The sequence below is a fragment of the Phoca vitulina genome, unplaced genomic scaffold, assembly GCF_004348235.1.
Source record: "Phoca vitulina isolate PV1807 unplaced genomic scaffold, GSC_HSeal_1.0 scaffold7, whole genome shotgun sequence".
Taxonomy (NCBI): Eukaryota; Metazoa; Chordata; class Mammalia; order Carnivora; family Phocidae; genus Phoca; species Phoca vitulina.
This window is the reverse complement of record NW_022589710.1, coordinates 64371888-64393315: the sequence shown is the minus strand read 5'-3', so window position 1 is coordinate 64393315 and position 21428 is coordinate 64371888.

The window sequence follows — 21428 nt, the reverse complement described above, 5'->3', positions numbered from 1 at the left end:
AGGGCTGGTGGCCACCAAGACAGCCACCAGGCTGTTTGGTCCCTATTGGTCCCCATTGGCTCCAGCCAGAGTGGTACTCGAGCCAGGTTAGACGGTGGCCCAGAAGGGGTGACCACACTTCCTGAGCTTCCGTTTTCTGGACCTTTCTCCCATTTCTCTTGTGAGCCTGGGCTTCCCAGACTTATCTCCCAGATCCACAGAGTAGCCCACAGGAAATGCTCGTGGGCCGATGCACCCATTTGACAGATGAGCAAACTGACCCACAGAAGCAAAACACCATCCTCAGGCTCAGCAGCAAGCAAGCCCCAGCCCCAAGCCTGGAGCCCGCCTCTTCTGACTCCAGACCTGGGGACCGTCCTGCTCCATACTAACTTTCAAGTGCAGTGCACAACCAAAGGTGACCCGAGTGAACACATGAATCCTGAGAGGATGAGACAGAGGATCCTGAGAAGCCCAGAGATGTGAACCAGGCTTCATTGGCTCTGTCACTTCCAGTGGGGCAGGTGTACAGGGAGAAAACCTCTGAGGCCCGGGAGAGGCTCCTGCCTGAGGAAGGCCTGCTCTGGAAGCCAGGATCCGAGAGAGGGAGCGCTCACAGCCACCCTCCGTGGCCCCTCCCCCCACAAAAGCATAGTTTATCCCTGTATTGGTGTTATGCTATATTATTGATTATTTTAATGATTTTTTTCTTTTTGATTTTAAAAGAAATTAAAATATTTTTGTCCCTAAAAGTGCCCTGGGCATGGCCCTGATTGTGCACAACTGGAGACGTGTCCCTACTGAGCGCCCCCAACTGGGTGCAGAGTTTTGGGGGGTACCAAAGAGAACCAAGGCACTTGGGGAGCTCTCAAGCCCAAGGAGAGGAACATGCTCCGAAATAACTATAGTGACAGGTGACAGAGAATGCTATCCTTCTGTCACACAGGGAAAGGGAAAGCTCCGAGAGGGTGCAGAAGAGTGAGGGGCTCCCAGGAAGGCTTCCTGGAGGAAGCAGGCATTGCAGGCCAGAGGTTGTGGGAGGCTCCCCATCGCCTTTCAGGGAGCAGCCCCAGATGCACAGAATGGAGACTGGAGAGTGTCCCCATACACGGACAGAGAATGCATTTGCTTTTCTTCCCTCCTCCCCTGTTTGGAGGAGGATTTAAAAGAAGAAGTAAAAGAAGGAAGGAGGGCATGAAGGAGAGAAGGAAGGAAGGAAGGGAGGGAGGGAGGAAGGAAGGAAGGAAGGAAGGAGGGGAGGGAGGATGGAAAGGTGGGAAAGAGAGAGGGAGACAGAGAGAACCCCTCTACACTGGCACTGTTATCACTCATGTTGATGTCAACATCTCTACAAAGACAGGTAGCAGGAAAATACCACCGGGGAGCCTTTGAGGGCGCACAGCGGGGTCCTGGGTAATTACCGTGGCCTAGTTATTTCTCTGGGAAAAGAAAAAAAAAGTCCAGAACCCGATCTGCTTTTTTTTTTTTCTTCATAGGTGAAGTTGAACCTAAAGCACTGTAATTTTAATCAAATCTTTCCCGTCTGCGTGTAGTGTCTCTGAGAAGTTGAAGATTTAAGTGTATGTTGTAGGGCTTGTGGAATTGTCCCAGCGGGGGAGGGAGAAGGGGCAAAGCAGCCGTAATTATGCTACATTAAAGGTATTTTGGTTGCCAGAGAAGGATTTTTTTTTTTTAAATCTCTTCTTTCCCTCATTGAGGGTTTGGGTGATGTCATGGACAGGAAAAAAAAAAAAAAAGTTGGGGGGAGGACGTAGCAGTCAGCACAGTAAGCAAGAGGGAAAAAGATGAAGTTGCAATTTTCAGTTTGGGCGCAGGTCGGGACAGTTTGGAAAAGGGGAATGTGACGTTCCAAGGGCCATGGTCCAAGGTGAAGATGGACTCACATCTTCCCACACAAACACAGCCACGCTCGTGAATCCCCCACCCCCTGAAGACACGTCCAAGCACACACAGAGTGACCACGTGCTGCGCAAGCCCTCCACCCCGCCCACAGACACGGGGAACACGCCCGCATCTTGCACACAAACACACACGGACGGAGCTCGGACCCCCAGCACCCAGCAGGGGTGCAGCTCCCAGGACGCCGCCTGGCATCCAGAAGTACTGGACGAAAACAGAAATCACCAACCTGAGGCCCAGGGGGAGTGGGGCGTGGGTAAAAGGCAGGTGCAAACGAAATGTGGGGAAGGGGAGATAAATCTGTGTGCCCTTCGGCTTTTTGTATGAGCCTTTTATTTTAGAAGAGATTTAGACTTAGAGAGAAGTCGGGAAGACAGCACAGGGCTCCCCGGGGTACCCCACGCCCAGCTCCCCCAGCCACCAACTTCCCACATCCGTCTGGTCTGGTCATCACCATGAATAAAGCGCTATTGACTCTGTTTTTCAGAGTTTGAGGGGAACACTTAGCCCCCACACTTCGCTCCTCCAGATGCGATGTTTTAACACTTAATCATTCCAAACGTGCAGGCATTCAGAGATCTCTTAAGAAGCTGCGTCAGGCCTTGCACAGCCCAGGACGTCACTGTCCCTGGAGATGGGTGCCAATGAGACACTTAGCAGAGGAATGTGGTCCCTGGCCAGCTCCGATCTCCAACTATGCCAACTGAGGCAGGATTTCCAGAGAAACTGACACCTCCATGGTTTCTGGCCTGAAGTAAGAGTGCACAGTTTCACCTGTTGGTTGAACAACATGCTTTTCCAAATCAAAACCTCCCATGGAAAGATTGAGTTAGTTTGTACCAAGGAATTCCAAGGGAGAAAGGGGTGGTTTCGTTTTTGATGAGCCACTGTCACCTTATTCAACAAATTGGGATGAAGGTAATTCCATTCCAAGGGGGAAAAAAGGCTTCAGAGCCTGTCACAAACATCCTCAGCTCTGACATCTCTCTCAAGTTCCTTCCCCTGCCTGCTCAACTCCACACTTCATCTCTACAGATCTCAATCATACCCATCTTTTGAAGCTCAGCACAGTACCACCTCCTCCAGGAAGCCTCCCTGGGTGCCATCTGTCCTCTTGGCCGCTCATGGAACACGTAACCTCATATGGTATTTCACACCTGCCGCCTTACACCAGAGTTTGCTGGGCCTGGCTAATCTTCGGTATTCGTTTCCCAGGTTTGCCATAACAAGAACCACAAACCACAGAAATTTGTCTCAGTTGTGAGTCTAGAAGCGTGAGATCCAGGTATCAACAGAGTGGTTCCTTCTGAGGGCTGTGAGGGAGAATCTCCTCCAGGCGTCTGTCCTAACTTCTGGTGGTTTGCTGGCAATCTTGGGGGTTCCTTGGCTTACAGACACGTCACCCATCCCCACCTTTCTCCCTAGATGTGTGTCTGTCTCTGTGTCCAAATTTTTATTTTGTTGGATTAGGGCCCGCCCTAATGACCTCACCTTAACTCGATCGCCTGCAAAAGCTCTGTTTCCAAATAAGGTCACACTGAAAGGTGCCAAGAGTTAGGACTTGGACCTCTTTTGAGTGAACATGATTTGACCCACAAGACCTTCCTTGCTTGGCCTGTGCTTCAAAATATGTAGCCTCCATTTTTATGCTCATTGTGTAGCTCACAACGTCTAGATCTGCACTGGACAGGTAGCAGGAGCTTAGCAAAGGTTTATTTTATAAGCTAACCATCCAGACAGCCAGTACTGAAACCCCATTACAAACCACTTCAAAAAAGAAATCACTGTATCCAGCCAGATGGACTAGGAAACACTGGCACTCTGGGAAGTTAACTCAGAGCAAAATCTTCAGAAGAGAGAAAGACCTCTCAGATGGGGTCCCATTAAAGGCAGTATTCAGATAAATAATATCTCCCCACAGGTAACACCAACTGACCCGTTGACATAGTCTCTTGTCCCTTGCCACTAGAACTCCAGCCACTGGACAAACGAATAAGGAAGCCTACAGTGCATTAGCAAGAGCCTGCTGGACCAAGCAGCAGGGAAAGGAGATGATAACCCTCCCTTCGCCCATGAGGACTTGGAACATCTGGGCAGAGAGAGGTTGTGAAACTTAACCCAAGTCACTCAGTGAGAATGCAGCAGTGCATGCATTGTTTCCAGAGTCTGTACACTTGACTGCAATGCTAGGCTGCAAGGAATAGTGAGAGACTAACTCTGGGTCTTGAAGCAGGAAAAAGAACAGGCTAGGCGGCAAGGAGAGGAAAAGCATGTCTGGAAAAGGGAGGAGCTTAAGCAAAGGTGCACTTGCTGCAAAGGAATAGGGATGCTCAGACTCTCGGCTAAAGCAAAACCCTCTAGAACACAGTGATGCTTTGTCCCTGTGTCGGCGCGTGCAAAAGAAAGGTTCAAGCGCTGGGCACGATGTTCTTGCACTGTCCAGAGCCGAGCCAGCCTGCAGCAGCTGAGGTGAGTCCACACTTCTTTATAATCTGCAGGATCTGAACGAGACCTGGGACCTCGCTTGGCAGGATGAGTCCAACAGGAAGGTCTGGAGGGCACTGTCCCTGAACCCATCTGAGATGTTGGGTCCAAGCCAAAACAACCACAGATTCCAACAGGAAGAAATTAAGAAAAAAAAAAAAAAAAGGAAGAGCCCTCCCGTGGAGTAGCCAATCCGGAGAAAGGGGGTCATCCATGACTCCTCCAGCAAATTGATATGAACTTTCTCACCATTGACAGTCTAGGCAGCTGGCCCCATTGTCTGCCTCTTTACAAAATCCAATATTTCCCCTTCTGTTATTCTTGGCACAATGACAAGAAAGGAAGAAATAAAAGTTCCCCTTTTTAATGAAGCTGTTGAGGATCCTTTTTTTTTTTTTTTTTTTTATCAAAATTGACATGACCATTACCATTTTGATTCCGGCTCTGACACAAGAGTCACATAGCAACATGCACCTCTCCATGGCAACCTTCCCCACTCTTCACACAAAGACAATCTTGACAGTTTAACATTCAATAAAAAGTACTTTTAATTAAAAGATGACTAAGAACTGGCAGCACGAAAAAATATATTGAACACATATTTTCAACTGTTGTTAACATTCATTTATAAAGGAAACTACCAACCTAAGCATGTCTTTTGAGAAGAATGGTCATCTGCCTTGAGCGAGGCATGGAAAGAGGTGTTGAGTCCACCCAAAGATATTAAATTCTATCTAACAAACCTTTAACTGAGTGCCTGCTAACGGCTAGGTTTTGTCCCAGGTCCTGAGGGCCAATATTGGAACGAGGCCATGACAATGTACCGTGTGAAAATGACAACAATCATGGTAGCCGGGCCATAATTAGCGCCATCTATAGAGGGTTGACTGAGTGCTAGACACCACACTGAGTGTGCTCGCATTTAATTTCATGTCGTCCTCCCAGCTGTTAGTTCCCTCGTTTCACACACAGGAAACTAAGCCTCAGAGGTGATCCATAACACGCCCAAGGTCACGCACGGGAGCCGTGGTGGAGTCAAGACCCGACCCTGGAGACTATGGTTGTGCTGCTGTCCTGCCTTGTGCCTCAGAAGGAGGTGGAAGCAGCCAGGAGGGTGACACGAGCCACACCCGGGCATCAAGGAAGGCATCCCAGAGGCAAGTAGTAAAGTGTGTGTGCACACGCGTGCGTGTGATGGCATGATGTAAGGTCTTCGAGGGAGCAGGAAAGCATGGCGGTTTACAGACATGGACTCTGCCTGGCTCAAAGCCTGGCTCGACCGGTTACTACCTGTGGGATTTTAGACAAGTTTCCTTTCCTGCAAAGTGTGCCTAGTGACACTATCTCTCTGTTACAAGAATAAAATAAGGTAGTGTATATGAAGAACTTAGAATAGTGCCTGGCCCGTAGGAATCATTATTCATGTTCATATTATTATCATTATTAATTATTATTATCTTGGCTCTTTCTTCCAAGTGGTGGAAGAGAAGCATTAATGATATTCTGCCCAAATTAGAGAACGAATTGACTTCATCATGAGAACTTGCCTTCTGAATCATTTCTTTTGGAAATACCGTGGCCACACTCAGCTTGGGGCCAGATCACTTGAAATGAGTTTTTTGGCTTTGGACAGGGTAAACTATTCCAGGTGATAAGAGCAGGAATTCCTCTTTTTTTTTTTTTTTTAACAAGGTGGCTGCAAGGTCAGTCACTGAAATATTTAAAAAAAGATGAAGGACCATACATACAAAATAACCCCAAGATAGGGGGCACCTTATTCCTTATGTGTTTATGGAAACCCTGTTATTGTTATTAGTGGGAAAATAGTTACTCAGAGTTTCCAGAGCACATATAAATACCTTATAACTCCTTCCATCATGGTACCACTATAACCATTATTGCGATTGAGACATTTTTGAGATTGGAAACCCATACTAGGTTTGATGAAGAAGAAATGAGCTCAGTTTTGGACAAGTAAAGTATGAGGGGCATATGGGATCTCCAAGGAAAGAGATTGTCAAGCAAGAGAAAGATAGAAAAGTGCTCATTTATTGGGAGCAGCACAGGAGTCCCTGGAAACCAATGGAGTGGTGGGAACAGATGCCATATTGGGGTGGGTTGAAGGGAAGTGGAGGGGATGACCGGAGATAGTGCCTGGCACAAGGCCAGTGTCCAGAGGAGGGTGGCACGAGAGGACACGGAGAAATGAAGTCAGCTTGTTTCAAACCAGTCCTGAAGTCGACCTTGCATGCAAGCTGTTCACTCTCAGAGGTTCATACACCCTCTTTGGATGTTCTGAGCTCACGACCTAGAGCCTGGACTAAGGCACTGTCTGAGGGTCCACAAACAAATGTGGAAATAAAGAGATTTTCCTTCCACACTGTGGAGAACTCTGCAGACTTCAGATGAAGATCCCCATGGGCTGCTTTCCAAGCAACACAGGGGCCACGTTTAGCAGAATTTCATAAGGTCGGGGGTAATAGAAAAAGGTCACTCCTCTAAGATCAGGAATGGAACAAGGATCTTGCTCTCACCGCTTCTATTCAACACAGTACTGGAAGTCCTACCAGGAACAATTGGCAAGAAAAAGACATAAAATGCATCCAAATCAGAAAGGGAAAAGTAAAACTGTCACTATTTGGAGATGACATGATATTATATATAGAAAGCCCTAAAGACTCCACCAGAAAACTATCCGAATTAATAAATGAATTCAGTAAAGTTGCAAGATACAGAATCAATATGAGGAATTGATCTTATCATAGATCAACATAGCAAAGCATGTGACCTAAAAGTTAATATTTGACCTCCCGGGAATAAGTCCTTCAGCCGCTCTCAGTGTGGGGAACATCTCTGAGCCACTTCTCACATCTCCCACTGTCACCTCGCATCTCTGAACTCCCTCCTTCCTTCCCTCCTCCCCAAGCCACCTCGTCACCCCCAACTAGACAATCGGGATGAACAGCAGACCTAGAAAGTTGTCTCTCTTTCTAGGCAGGCCCCGATCTCCTGACCTGCTCTGGGGGCTCCCCCTTTCATGCCTGAGGGCTGTGGGCTCTCCCAGTGATGTCTATAACTGTGTTTTTCGTGGCACTGAAGTGTCATGATTCAGTTTGATGGTTATGTGTTACCTTGACTGGGCCATGAGGAGCACAGACATCTGGTCAAACAGGATTCCGGGTGTGTCTGTGAGGGTGTTTCTGGACGAGAGTATCATTTGAAGCAGATTGCCTGCCCCAGTGTGGGTGGGCCTCACCCAATCAGTTGAAGGTGTGAATAGAACAAGGCCGGATGAAGAAGGAATTTGTTTTCTCATCAAGCTGTTCCCTGCCCTTGGACTGCACTCAGGCTGGGAATGACCCCAATCGGCTCTCCTGGGTCTCCAGCTTGCTGACTGCAGATCTCAGACTTCTCAGCCTCCATTACTAAGTGAGCCAATCAATGCCTTATAGTAAATATATATATAGACATAGATATAAGTATATTTAATATAATCTGATATCATCTATATAGTCTATATAATCTAGGGGCACCTGGGTGGCTCAGTCTGTTAAGCATCTGCCTTCGGCTCAGGTCATGATCCCGGGGTCCTGGGGTCGAGTCCCTCATCGGGCTCCCTGCTCGGCGGGAAGCCTGCTTCTCCCTCTCCCACTCTCCCTGCTTGTGTTCCCTCTCTCGCTGTCTCTCTCTCTTTCAAATAAATAAATAAAATCTTTTAAAAAAGTAATCTATATAACCTCTCTCTATATATTTAATATATCTATATCTCCTAGTGGTTCTGTTGCTCTGGAGAACCCAGACGAATAGACGAACACAGTCAGCCTCAGCCAATATGTAGATACACACACATACGGCTGGTGTTGTTATAAAACCATCCACTTTGCAAAACCCCCCAGTGAGAACCACAGGGATTGCGGTGAAAAGGGGGGTTAGGGCCACACATTCAAAATTTCATCAGCAATGCTTTATAAGAAGAGAAGCCCCTTTTGGGGGGATAAAAATGTTTGGAACTTCATATAGCTAATAGTTGTACAACATTGTGAATATAAGAAATGCCACAGAATTTTCCATTTTAAAACAGTTAACGGTGTTAACATGATGTGAATTTCACCTTAATTTTTTTAAATAGACAAGGGTTTTTAAAAATCACAGCACTGCTTTCTGTTAAATCCTTGAGAAAGGTATGAACACTGCCCTCCCTACAGCACTTCACTTAGTGAAAAGCCTGCTGTTTGTGGGGTGCAGTGGGCATCAGAAGGGGTGTGGTTAGGAGGCACCATGAGTGCTGTGAGGGGTTATGGGGCATCAGTGGGGAAGTTACACGCGGATGAGTGTGACTCGGTGCACACGGGAGCTGAGGGAGCCGGAAGATGTGTGAAGGGTGTGCGTGGGCGCTGTGCCCTATGCAGCCCCGGCCGGCTGGGTCCTGAATGTTTTCTGCTTCCATTTACTGCTCTCCAAGGGTTTCTCAGGGACGAAATCACACATATGCAAACAGGAAATCCAAGCTGGGCTCAACTGTCCCTGTTAGGTCGTGTTGGGGCACATGGGTGTTCTCAAAACGAGCTGTGAGGTCTTCTTTGAGTCTCTGCACAACCCCTTGTATAGAGGAGAAAGCAGAGGGTCAGAGAAGTCCTCTTGCTGGCCCAGCCACACACATAAGAACAGGCTCAGGAAAGAGATCGAAGCCTCTAGCTCCTTAGCTGTTGCATTTCTTCTTCCCACCGCTGCCTCCCTAGATACACAGAGAAGGTGAGCAATCCTAGGACTCTGGGGGATAGACATGGTGCTGGGCCCATCGTCAGAGTCACAGTCCTCCCCCCACAACCGCCCCACCCCCACCCCGAGCCAGGAGCCTGGCAGAAGGAATCTCAAAATCATCAAAACATCCTGGTAACCCAGTTCCCATTATGCTTCCTGGGGAGAAGAGGAACCTGAGGGTCAGAGAGGTGACCGTCCTTGCCCTAAGGTGCACAGGAGCCTGGAGCTGAGCAGGAGATTCAGCACCGGCATCCTGACTCCACACCCGTGGATTTCCTGTTTGGGAGGAATCCGTGAGTTTGTCTGGCCGCCGCCGTATCCGCAGGACCCCTGACTCCACTCCCCTCTGAAGTCTCTTGGCCTTTAAATTCCCTCCAAAGGGCAGTGTCCCCAGGGTCACATCCGCTTTGCACTGCCTGTCCCAATTAGGAGCGACAGCCTCGAGGTGAGGTTTGAACCTGTGACTTCGGGGTGGGAGGCAGGCCTCCCCGGCCGCCTTTCCAATCAGAGGCAGCTGTCCCTTCTGCTCGCCGGTGTCACAGCATAATTGACTCTGGTTTGAGAGCATTGTCTTTATTACCTTTAACAGTCCCGTAGCCACTGATTGCCTGCGCTGATGGCTAATTTAATTTCTGTCAATACAGCACTGAGTGGCTTTAAAAGAACCATTATCCACAAGGGCGGTGCTTGCGGGGGAATGTTAGCAGCTTCGCCAAACCCAGCGCTGGCTTTCATATCGAGGTCACAGCGTGTTCAAAGCTGCAGGGACCTCAGGATTGTCTAGCCCAACCTCTCAATTTGCAGATGGGACAGCTGAGACCCCGACTGGTTTCGGACTCTGCCCAAGGTCTCACGGGAAGGGACAACCTCTCTCGTTTTGGTCGTATAGCCCCGTCTGTCCTCCACTCTGCACCCAGAAGGACCTAGAAAAAAGGCTTGTCTGAGGCTCTCGCTTTCCTGTTTAAAAGTCTTTGATAACACCACGTTCTCAAAGGGACGCTGTCCAGCCTCGCAGGGTGGTCCCTGCTTGCCTGTCCACCCCTGGTGGTCCCCCCTTCTCCGGAGTCCCCTTAAGTCCCTGGCCGAAGGAGCTGGACGGGCTTCTCTGCACTCACCTCCCGCGGTCCCTCTGCACCTCTGCACCTGCCTCTCCTACCGGCAAAGTCCTTTCTGACCTTGCCGACCCAAACAATTTCTCTTCATTTGCAAGAACACAGCTCACCTTCTCTGGGAAGCTTCCCGTTTATTTTATTCACTCAGTCAATCGCTGTTTATTTGTTGAAGACCTACCACCCGTCAGACACGGATTAGTGCTGGGAATAAAAGGGTGAGCAAAGCCACACATGGTCCCTGCGCTCACGGAGCCTGACATCCAAGAGGGGACACATGGTAATAAAGCACCATGCTGACCGTGCCAAGAGAGACTATACTGGGAGAGTTGATCTGGCCAGAGGAGTTGGAGACCCCTGCTTCTCTCCTTCCTTGACTACCTGTACCCACGGCCTCCGTCAGTCTGTGCTCACAATTCTGCTAACAGGTGAGCTCCTTGAGGATCTTGCACCCAGTCCAGAGCTCAGGGCTCAGAATATGTTTATGGGATTCATGGAACTTTTCTTTTTCTTTTCTTTATTGAAACATTGTCCAAATTAATATGGGCAACATTCAATGCCTAGAGTAATGAGGCCTTGTACATTATAATAGCTGGAAGATATTTTCCAAATGGCAATATTGTCCACTGAAAATTGTCAAAGCTAGTCATCTATCCATCATGTATATTCACCCATCCATCTGCCTATACATTCATTTACTTCATCCATCCATCCATCCATCCATCCCCCACCCATCTATTGAATAAGCATTTGCTGGTTCCCTGGTATACACCGACCATGTGATAGATGCTAGGGACTGTAAGGGGAATCATACCTGGCTTCTTACTGGGTAATTCCTATCCTCCAAATCTCCTCTAGATCAATCCTTCCAGGAATCTCCTCTCCCTCCCGGGTAAAGTGAGGTTTCCTTGTCCCTCCCCACTCTCTTTACCGTCCCCCCAAAGACCACATTTCTCATATTCTCTGCTAACGTCGATCATGATTATTTAGCACAGGATTGTATTTGCTTAAATACATTTGTATCTTACACAAACCTATGAACTCTTCCATCTTATTATCATTATTTTGTCAAAGTTAGGGCTTCATCTGTATTTGTGAATGATGAATGGATAAGTAAAAGATTAATGTGAGTAAGTCAACATGGTCTTTACCTTTAGTGGGTGAACTAAACAGGTACAAGCCAACACCTGCTCAAGTAAAAACAGAGCGATGAAGCTACATTAGAAATGGACACAGGTTTTGAACCCTGAGGTCCAAGGAGGACTGAGGAGGGATGGGCATTCCAGGCCCAGAGAACAGCAAGGGTAAGGTCTGGGGCACGGAAAGCACACATTTGAAAGGAAGAGGCAATACTGTCCATATGAACTCAGCTCTGGGTATAGGAGAAAGTGCAGAGAAATGAGACTTCAGAACTTTGGTAGACTTCCCCTTACAAGTCAATGGCATTTTCCTTTTTAAACAGCCAACTGGTATTCTTCCCATGAAATCTTAGACCTGACCCCAATTACCTAAGTGATGAAGTGGGATTGTCCTGAGTTATCATTTATATTATGTGCAGGAAGCCAACAAATGTAAACAATGAAGTTATTTTGACAGACAACAAACTTGAAAGTAGGGATTATGAATCCATTTTACACCTGCCCCAGCTCTCCCCATAGAAGAGAAAAATCCCAACACTTATAAATAGTTGCAAATGGTAACAGGTTGTTCCCTGTTTCAGCAACCCACCTTGCGCACTTAGGATACTTTTTTTTTTTTTTTAAAGATTTTATTTATTTATTTGACAGAGAGATAGAGAGAGCAGGAACACAAGCAGGGGGAGTGGGAGAGGGAGAAGCAGGCTTCCTGCCGAGCAGAGAGCCTGATGCGGGGCTTGATCTCAGGACCCTGGGATCATGACCTGAGCCGAAGGCAGACGCTTAACGACTGAGCCACCCAGGCGCCCTATGGATACTTTTTAACTAAATGGACTCTGAAGCTTATAAGAAGAGAAGTGAGAAATTTTGTTTCTAATTTGAATCATAACAATATTTAACATCTAAGATTTCATAGTTGCTAAAACACTGCATGTAAGATACTGCAGTGATGGTTTCGCCCTGTTCCATAGCAGATTCTTTCAATAAGGCTATCATCAGCCCCACGTGGTGAATAGACCTCACTCTAGTCTGTGTGGACAATGAAGAGGGGGCAATCCAAGAGAGATTCAGGAAGGAACTGGAAGGCATTGGGTGGTGGGCTGGGTATCAGGCGTGAAGGAGCTTCCAAGGCACAAACAAGAGGTATTTTGAAGTTTTGTGACACAAACATCCCATTCCACTACATAAATGCAGTTTCAAGACAAGTTTGGAAGGCCAACCTATACGGAAGTTTTTGGTGCTTCCACTGGGTAAGATGGAGGCTGAAACACTGCTATGCGCTCAGGCAATGGGGTGGATGAAACGGAAACCCTGGTTTCAGGAAGGAAGGTTGCCTTGGTTCAAAACACGCTGAGTCTGGGAGAGACAAGCCTGGATGTCCCACGTGACAGTTGAGTGGCATAAATGAAAGGCGGTTCTGGAGTGCAAGTGAGAAGCGGTTGGTGGAAAGAGAGACTTGAGGGTCTCTGGCTTTAGGGGAAAAGCTGAGGTCCTGGAAGTGGGTGAGGTCAATCTGGGAAAGTTCACTGTGAAACAAAATAGTCAAAGACAGAGAGACTGTTCCTTGTTTGCCCACCAGCCACTCCCCATCCACTCTGTCTTGCCTGTTGACAGAACTCCAGTTTGGGGTTCATAGTAAAGTGGCACATTCGATCCCAGAGCTGCTGTAACAAATTGCCACAAATTGTGTGCCTTAAAACAACAGGAATTTAGTCTCTCAGTTCTGGAGGCCAGAAGTCCAAAATCGAGGCGTCAGCCGGACTATGCTCTCTCCAAAGTCTCTAGAGGAGGATTCTTCCTTGCCTCTTCCAGCTTCTGGGAGTTTCCAATGATCCTTGGCTTATAGCTGCATCATTTCAGCCTCTGCACCACATGACCTTCTTCCCCGTGTCTCTCCCCCATGTCTTTCTGGGTCTCGAGTCCCAGGCTCCTTCCTCTTACATGGACACCAGTGACTGGATTTAGAATCCACCCTCAACCCAAGATGATCTCACCTTGAGATCCTTAACTTATTTGTATCTGCTAAGACCCTATTCCGAATAAGGTCACATTCACAGGTACGGGATGTTAGGACATGGACATACCTTTCTGAGGGACACAATTTAATCCACTACACATGGTGTCTCCTTGATCTCTGGGAAGACACACCCTTCCACCAGCCCTAGGGGATCAGTCTTGGTTGGTTCATCATGACAGCAATGACAGGCCCATTTGCATTTGCTACACACACACTCTCTCTCCAGTTTCTTTTACACGTGGCAGTGAGCCGAGTGGCCAAGGGACATCAGGGGTATTCTGCTGGGGCTGCTGGGAGAGATAGGAGCAATGTGGTTTTGGTCCCTGTACCTCTTCCCTGCTTTGGACGCTGGTGTGCGGACACAAGCCTCAGGTGGCAGCCATCCTTCCAGCATGAGGATGAAAGCCAGCCCACTAAGGGCTTTAGATGGCATCACTGATCATCAAAACGATGCCAGCTTCTGGTCACCTTCAGACACGTCTAACTCTTCATTAATGTCGCTGTTCGTTGGATTTTCTTTTACTTAAGAGTCAGTGCGTCTCAGCTGACACGAAACCCAGACCTAGGGGCAGACGGCGAAAGAAGAGGCAGTAAAATTAGCAAAGAACATGTCTGCAAGAAACAGGAGAAAGTGACATCCCAGAAGCCAAGGAGAGAGAGAATGTGGAGGAGGATGTCAAGCGAAATAGGAGTTGGGAGGCCAAGTAAGATGAATTAAGAAACGTGAGCAAGCACGGGCTGACTATGGAGGTGAGGGGCTGATGCCTCAGTTATTGTGGCCCTTCGGAGCTGCCAGCCAAACCCTTGGAAGACCACCTGAGAGAATGCGCTGAAGTGAATGACACACGTGGCTCAAGAAGAATGAAGGGGTAAGAACAGGCAGGGGGAGGAAATGGACCCCATTCTTGGAGGCAGAGGGGGAGGCAGGGAGCGCTGCAGAATGAGAACCAAGGCAATCAAGGGGTCCGTCGGAGGGGTGACAGATCCGAGGGGAAAGCATGGTTGGAGGGGAGGAGTTTTTTGGGGCACCTGGGTGGCTCAGTCATTAAGCGTCTGCCTTCAGCTCAGGTCATGATCTCAGGGTTCTGGGATCGAGCCCCGCATCGGGCTCCCTGCTCCACGGGAAGCCTGCTTCTCCCTCTCCCACTCCCCCTGCTTGTGTTCCCTCTCTCGCTGTGTCTCTCTCTGTCAAATAAATAAATAAAATCTTTAAAAAAAAAAATGGAGGGGAGGAGTTTTCGAGAACATGGGAGGCTGGGATAGTGCAGGAGAGTGGCTCTCTAGGGGAACAAGGAAGCCGGCCCAGGGAAGCAGGGCTGTGGGGCTGGAGCGGATCCGTGCTCCACGTTCCCACCAGGCAGGTGGCGAGTGGAATCTTCTGCCCACTTTGTACCAACTTCTTGTCAGCAGCTGGTGATGCTTACACGTTCTGCATAGAGAAAGAGAAATCACCTGGCTGTTCGTCTCTGTTATGACATATACCTTCATGGAGGCAGGGGACAGGAAAACTCACCAGTGACAGAGAAACCAGAGAAATACCCTGTCTTTCCTCATCAGGGCAGAAGGATGTCATAACAGAGAATGAGCCGTGGCCTTACGTCCGGGCCTGCAAACCCGCCATTCAGCAAGGCAGAAACTTCTTTGGCTAGCTGTTATGAAAAATAAAAGTGCTCGTTGTGTGAATTCTGCTGTCAGTGCGGTAATATGCAGGTGGATGTTCGTAAGGAAGGAAATATCACCCGAAGAAAATCTCCTGGTTGATTATCTATTGGCAGGGTCTCTGGCTTGGGTGAGCCACGGATGCCTTTTATTTATGTCTGTGTACGCATGTGCATATATGTTTAATATTTTAGAGCCCGGGGGAGACCTGCCATTTCAAGATAACAATCCGGTTTTTCACTACCGAGTGAGGTAACCGGAGAAGGCACAGGGACCCGCGCTTTTACGACAATGGTTTCTACCTATTTCCCTTCACCCAGAAGAGGACCCACATCCAACAAATCACGCTGCAGGCAGGAGGTGGGCACCAGGATGGCAGGAAAGAAAATCTACAGCCAGTCCAGTTCCCAGAAAAGTAATTTTCCATGTCATGCATCAGCTCTTCTTCATTCTTCATTGGGAAATACCTTGCAAAGAAAAGATGAGACAGTGACCTTGAAGGAGGAATATTATTATGTGGCTGAGGAAAAAGGAGGAAAATGCTTGTTCACACGTCTCCAGGTCCCCTTTTGGTTTTGACGGCTTCAGAGAGCATCCCCTCCAGACCCCTTAGAAGGCCCTCAAACCACCAGTCCACCTTCCTCGGCCCTTGGTGAAGTTTCTTGTGGCTTCTTGAAATGGCATTTATCTAGTGAGAGAAATTCCCTGATGACCTTGAAGATGAGGTCTGTGCCAGATGTTCAGCCAGTTCGAGCTTCATCCATCAAACGTGAATTCTGAAATATTCAAAATGGTGCTTAGGATATTCCTGCTTGAACGTTGATGGGGAAACAGGTGGGAAGCAGTGGTGGCTCACTTATTGAGGGTGAGGCCTGGATGGGAAGTAGTCATATAGGCACAAGAGGGGGACACCAATACGGTGTCTCGGAGAGACTCCCAAGAGTCGGAAAAGCAGGTTCCACACAGCTTCGGCAAACAGAGCCGGAGGTAAAGTTCAAGTTCCCAAGGGACGCAGGTGGGAGGACAGAGCTGGGAGAGGCAGGTCAAAGCTAGCAGACTAGACAGGAAATGACAGATGTTGGCGGGGATGCGGAGAAAGGGGAACCCTCCTACACTGTTGGTGGGAATGCAAGCTGGTGCAGCCACTCTGGAAAACAGTATGGAGGTTCCTCAAAAAGTTGAAAATAGAGCTACCGTATGATCCAGCAATTGCACTATTGGGTATTTACCCCAAAGATACAAAAGTAGGGACCCGAAAGGCTACGTGCACCCCGATGTTTATAGCAGCAATGTCCACAATAGCCAAACTGTGGAAAGAGCCAAGATGTCCATCAACAGATGAATGGATAAAGAAGATGTGGTATATATATACAATGGAATAGTATGCAGCCATCAAAAGGAATAAGATCTTGCCATTTGCAATGACGTGGATGGAACTGGAGGGTATTATGCTGAGTGAAATAAGTCAAACAGAGAAAGACATGTATCATATGACCTCACTGATATGAGGAATTCTTAATCTCAGGAAACAAACTGAGGGTTGCTGGAGTGGGGGGTGGGGTGGGAGGGATGGGGTGACTGGGTGATGGACACTGGGGAGGGTATGTGCTCTGGTAAGCGCTGTGAATTGTGCAAGACTGTTGAATCTCAGATCTGTACCTCTGAAACAAATAATGCAATATATGTTAAGAAAGAAAAAAAGAAGAAGAAGAATGTAGCAGGAGGGGAAGAATGAAGGGGGGGAAATCAGAGGGGTAGACGAACCATGAGAGACGATGGACTCTGAAAAACAAACTGAGGGTTCTAGAGGGGAGGGGGGTGGGAGGATGGGTTAGCCTGGTGATGGGTATTGAGGAGGGCACGTTTTGCATGGAGCACTGGGTGTTATGCACAAACAATGAATCATGGAACACTATATCTAAAACTAATGATGTAATGTATGGGGATTAACATAACAATAAAAAAAATTAAAAAAAAAAAAAGCTAGCAGACTAGAGAACAACTCGATTAATTACAGAGACAGAGTCAGGGACAAGGCGACAATGATTTTGGCATGAGCCCCTGTGTACTTCATGTAATCTTATAGGTGTTAAAACTGCTCACCAGCGAAGAAAATTCAACTCAAAACAATATGAGAATCAAATCAGATCTAGAATCTACTCTCATAAAATGATGCTACATTCTCAACTTAATTCTTGTAATTATTATATATAACTTGAGTGTTGCTGGAAAGAATTTCTACTAGTTTGTTTTAAAAGACGAAGCTATAAAAGAATCAGAAAAGAAGCCAGTAATGAAGGACGGAGAATTGCACTCAAAATCCAGGACAGGTATGGTTATGGTGGTGATGCACTGAATTTAATTAAGTGGGAGTGTCCTAGCAATCAAAGCGAAAAGGGAAACAAGTAAGTCACAAAAGTCTCATGGTCTGATGAAAGTTTCAACATAGTATTTAACAGCAGAGAAAAAAAAATTGTTCCTGGCACTAATGTTCAAGGGGAATTGATCGTGGGACTTTTTATGCAATAAGCCATCCAATGAATACTGTCTTCAATAAAAGCCGCACAGAAGATGCAGAAATACAAGTTTTCATCCAAGTTTTATAGGATCTTATATTAGAACCTTGGATGGAAATACAGTTCTCGGAGAGCCAGAGGTCACACAACACTGGGCTCTGGGTCGGCCGCACCATATTATGTATACCTCTGTTTTCCAACCGCATTGAACTGAAGCTGAGTATTTGTCCCATCCCCCCGCCCCTCAAATTTTAAGGAGGAATTTGCCTCAAGGAGAGCATTTGTTTTTCACTTATGTTTGTATCCCAGTGCCCAGCACAGCACCTGACACACAGTAAGCGTTTTATAACAGTTGTCAGACACAGGATGGAATTGAACCCCTTAACGGGACTCAGGGTGGCATGTCTCCTAGCCAAGGCGCTGCCCAAATGAAACCTGCACAAAGGTTCTCACCTGCTGGCTGGCATCATCATCACCTGGCGACTTTTCATACAAAGAGATAATCTGTGTGTCCTGCTGCCCAGATCCCCAGCGTGATCCCATTTCTGGACTTTCCAGGAAAAGTGGTCATTCAGTCTCTCCTTCATCCCCGTGAACTCTTCCACGGGCTTGCAGCGTGCTGCCCTTCTGTTATGTGAGCCAGAGTCAGCTCGTGTGACTCTGCCAGGTTGTCTGACCAGAAGAGTGCTAATGCTTGCAACAGAGACAGCCCTGGTCTCCCCTCACAACCCTCGATGGTCTTCAGGATCGTCTCAAAGCCAGTTTACATACATGGACTTCGTATTTACCATACCCCATTATCTCCAAATATATGAACTCCCTCTCGTTCCATTTGAACCACATGCCAACCTGTGTGTATGCAACATAAGCCAATCACATTGTATCCTCTGTGACGTCATGTGTTGCCGTGCTGATTTATCTCTCCAACCTTGGGGCCCAGCACATGGGCATAGGCACATGGTAGGTTCTCAGTATTGGCTGAAAGAATAAATTGAGATAATTTGATTATGGTCTAGAAGCTCTTCCCAAATGTGGAACCACATCGAGCTGTCCGACAAAACCACCTTTGACATCACTTTCCAGAACCATCTGTGCAGCCCTCGACATGTCATCTACCCATCTTGAGCTTCCTTTGCTTTATCTGCTGAAAGAGTTATGCCCTTTGTTCCTTAAGGTCTCCATAATCTAGAAAATATCTTCCTGGATCAATTCATGGCATTACCTCAACACTTTGACCCCTGCATCAGTGTAAGCCAAGGGACCATATAAAACCACCTCCCTAACACTGGCCCTTCACATTATGCCCTATTGATATTCTTAAGTGTCCAATATATTGTCTTAAAATGCATTTTATTACTGACGAATACTTGCACTATTGTCATGTTTTTATAATATATGACTCCAAGTAATCCCTTGAATTGGAGATCAAACTGAGTTTGACCGATAATTATATAAATGTCACTAACATTTTTATTTTCTTTAAGGTTTTAGTTGATTGTTCTTTCATTAATCATGAGAAGCTGAAATGATTTCATGTCAAGCCCACATGGCTTTGCAAAAGGAAGATAGAAGATTGTACTCAGAACTCCAAGCTGATTCAAAGGCTGAATTTCCAGTCCGATACCAATTCCAAACTGTTTCTGCTGGGTGTGCCTTTTTAATGCTCATAAATCCAGAGGTTATAAATCACTCTAATTCCCTTTTCTAAATAAAATTTCCACATTAAGGTCATGTTTTCAAACAGGACTTCAACCTCCGTAGATGAGCCATGGCTAGAACTGGATCCAAGAACTCTAAAAAAAACTTGAAGCCAAATCATAATGTGTGCTCAATTTTTATAGTCACATAAATGTATATAATAAGCAAAATAAAAGTAGGATTTGTTTAAAGAGATTGAGCATTGGGCTCATTCTGATCTCTTCCCTGTAGCAAAATCCAGACAAGGGTCAGAGATGTCTTCTCTTCTGGTGATAGGATCCTCCAAATCATCTTGAGTTGGGCCAGGAAATACGTGTACGAATTCCCTTAGAAGGTCCCTGGGCACACCCTCAGAGCAGGGAAAGGCGGTTTGAGGCCTAAAGTTGTGGCCATTCAAGAGGTGTCCACTCAGACCTCAAGGAACCTAATGCTGCCATGTTCCTTTCTGCTCATCCAGTGCCCTCTTGAAGAGGCAGAGCCCACCAGCCCCACCTCTCTCGAAGAAGAAAGAGCATTGGATTTGGAGTGGAAAGATCTGTGTTCTGATCAGAATCCACCACTAGAAAGTCCTGAGATTCGAAGCAAGCCCTTTTAAATTCTCTGGGCTCAACTCAGTTTGTCTGTTAAAGGGGTGCATTCTTTTATTGTATAATGGCCTCCTCCCAGTCTTGTTGTGGGAATCCAAGTGAAGGATAACACTCTTTGCCTGGCTAATTTTCCAAGTCTTTAGTCTCAGCTTCCTTCAAGAAGCCTCCCATGCCCTCCCCTCAAACCCCCAAACCAGGTTGACACCCCTCCTCTGGACTCGAAAATCACCTTTGAGCTCTGCTGTCTAGAATATACATAACCTGTTACCTATGGCTGTTTATGGACACATCCTTCCTTTTTAGATTATAACTTCTGCGAAGGCAGGGACTGCACCTCTTGCCACTGTGTTGTGCATTTACTGTGTTGCAGAGTGCTTTGTGGAAAAATAGTCAAAGGAAATATTCCCAAAGAACCTTCCCTCCTCCTTTTTCTGCCTGCCCCAGCTTTCATGACCTTAACCGGTGGCAAAGGTCCGAATGAAGTGGGTTTGGCATGCCCCAAACACCAGCCATTTTGCTATGGCTTTTCTAAATGGTATTATCTGGGAGGAAAGAATCAGGTTTTTGTCACCTGATTGATAGAGACAGCAGTAACGATTCCACTACCTGCAGGCTCCCGGGCTGGCACCTTGGTCCTCGTTTCCTGCGTGTTCAGGGAGCCTGGCCCGAGAGCGGAATTGCTGGTCGAAGCATCCCGTGGACTGAGGGCTTCAGCGGGTGTAGAGAGCTCTCCATCCATGGGGACAAGGACACAGCGTGGATGTGAAGTGAGGACACGGGGGTTCTAGCCCCGGTATTGCCAGACTTACTGCCTCTCCCCAGGCCTCAATTTTCTCATCTGCGTAATGGTCACATGTTATATCAGTGTTCTTCACACTTTTTGTTGCCTTGGTCTTTGGCCAAAAAAAACATTGCTCGGAACGTAGCCCACTACAGCAGGTCACTCTGCTTAAAGCAAGAGAGAGGAAGCTGCCCCAGACCCCCCTTGATCCTGGGGCCCCTGATGGGGTCCACAGACTTCCTAAGGTTCTTTGGAACACAGTTTGAAGACCACAGTGCCGGGTGATGGCAGGTCCACAGATGGCTGTGGCAGCCTCTCAGCTGTGATTTTTATGATTTTTATGATCCGTGACTCGGGTGACCAACTGTCAGCTTGCCCGGGACTGAAGAAGTTCTCAGACGTGGGGGTTTTGGTGCTAAAACAAGGAAAGTCACACACCAACTGGGCTGAGCCAGACACCCTGTCTGTGGGCAAACCAACCCACAGTGCACTCTGGGGCCAGGGAAAGCCAGGCTGCAGGGTCAGCAGGGCGGGCTGGGACTCGGTGCCTTTAGAGCTGAGGCCACACCAGACATAACAGAACCCTTATATCTAGGGTTACAGTGTGACATCGGGCTAGAATGACAGTTTGAAAAGTTGATTGAATTTTCTTTTCCCTGTTCTCTTTGCCCTTTCTGCCAGCCCATCAGTGCCTTCCCTCGGCTCAAGAGAAGGACGGTAGGGCAGAAAATCAGAGAAAGCACTGGTCTGTTTCAAAAGCCAACACTTTGAATTTGCAAGC